This window comes from Echinops telfairi, unplaced genomic scaffold (assembly GCF_000313985.2).
Source record: "Echinops telfairi isolate 266 unplaced genomic scaffold, ASM31398v2 ScPeMD7_7469;HRSCAF=8507_1, whole genome shotgun sequence".
Taxonomy (NCBI): Eukaryota; Metazoa; Chordata; class Mammalia; order Afrosoricida; family Tenrecidae; genus Echinops; species Echinops telfairi.
In genome coordinates this window covers 137,294,066-137,296,090 of record NW_022111373.1, presented here as the reverse complement: position 1 = coordinate 137,296,090, position 2,025 = coordinate 137,294,066, and positions in this window count along the sequence as shown.

Below are 2,025 nucleotides of genomic sequence, written 5' to 3'. Positions count from 1 at the left end.
ACTAGCTTCCCTAATGATACCCCATAATCATTGGTGAGTTCTATGCAGTCGTTGCAATGAATCATGGAACCCAGCATAGAAATGAGGCCTGTGGCATAATGGGTTATGCATTGGGCTGCTAACAACAAGGTCAGCAGTTTGAAATCACCAGCTTCTCCGCAGGAGAAAGACGAGGCTACATACTTCTTAAGGAGTTTCAATCTCCAAAAGCCACAGGTCAGTTCTACCCTGCCCTATAGGGTCGCTATGAGTCAGAATGGACTCGATGTCAGTGAGTGGTTTTGGAGCCTAGGCATAGAGAACTGTGGGAGGATCAGCTGTCCTCAGAAAAGGGTGAAGAATGATGGAGCCTGATGGCATGTCTGACGTGCCTCCTGGCAATGGTGAGGCCAGGGGAGGTCAGATAGGATCTCCACACTGTTCACTGAAATGTGGTCCTAAGCCTGTTAGAGTGGCACTGTGAGGTAGGCATTGGTCTGCTAACAATTTCAAGGTCAGCAGTTCCTGATCTCCTAAAGATTTACACCAGGGGTGGGGAGCATCCGTCCATATTAGGCTGCAAAACCATCAACACCAGCTAATGCAGTGGTTCTCAACCTTCCTAAGGCTGCGACCCTTTAATACAGCGCCTCAGGTTGTGGTGACCCGAATGTGGGCCTATCTGCATGTGGGTGGACTGTCTGGAGATGGATAGAAGAGCAGTGTCTTGGTTCCTAAGACCATAGGCAATATGGTCTTGGGCAACCCCTGTGAAAGGGCCATTGGAACCCCAAAAGGGTCGCAACCCCTAGGTTGAGAACCACCGAACTAGCATCACACACGTTGAGGAGCCCTGGTTGTGCAGTGGTTAGGCAGCAGGTTGCTAACCTTGCAGTTCAAAATCAACAGCTATTTCAAGTAGAAAGAAGAGCCATTCTACTCCTTTAAATCATAACAGTCCTGACAACCCACAGGGACAGTTCTAGTCTGTCCTACAGGATCCATAGGAGTCAGAATTGCCTCCATGCAGTGAGTTTTCACAGGCCTCAGTAAAGAGAAGCAGTTACAACCATCCTATTACTCCCTGCCTAGTCTTTTCCCCTGGGTGTGGATGGTGGTTTTGAACTGCTGATCTTGCAGTCAGTACCCCAACTCATAACCACCAGGGCTCCTAGAGGTGAGATAATTCAATGTGTGTCCAAAGATAACAGGCTAATGTTTGCATGGCATGGGGATGTTGTTATGAATTTCTAAATGACCCTTGGCAGATAAAAAGATTTCCCACTCCCAATTTATAGTCTCAGAAGTCACAACGAACAGTTCTATGCTGTCTTTTGGGGTCGCAACGAGTCAGAGTCAGTGCGTTTGTTTGCTATTTTACACCTACAGGAAAGTCTACTACTCTGTAGAGCATTTACTGTCACTGGGGTCATCTAAAGCCTCTAAGGCAAAATGTGCCTACTTCCTATGCAGAAAGCTGGTGCCTGTGAATGCCAAGGTCTTTCCTGAAAGGCATTATAGAAGTCTAGGTAGTTACATGAAAAGAGAGCAAAACAAAGAATTTCCTTAACAAAGAATTTTGTTAAGGATTTGTTAAGAATTTCCAAAACAAAGAATTTCCCCCTAAACAACAACAACAACAACAACAACAACAACAACAACAAAACTCCACAGCTGGAGGCTGCCAGGGTTGCCTAAACTGTAAATCTTTGGGGAAGCCAAAGATTACAGGCAGTGTTCTTAACCACCGCGCCACCAGGCTTCCTGGGGACACTGAAGGGTCATTTTTGACGGGACGAGTTGCCATCTAAGTCTCCAGTATAGGTTGTAATACACTACACAAAGGATAACGCCAACCACAAGGGGGAAAAAATAGAAAGAAATGAGCAAGGAGAGCTAAACGCACTTCCTGCCTCCAAAGCGGTCCAAAGTCCCAAGCCAGGAAACCTTCCTCAGGGTGGGGAATGTTTTGGGCTCTGGGCTGTCTCCCTGGTAAAGTATCTTCAAGTTTCCCCTCTCTCGTGCCCCGCCTCCAGTCCCCCAAAC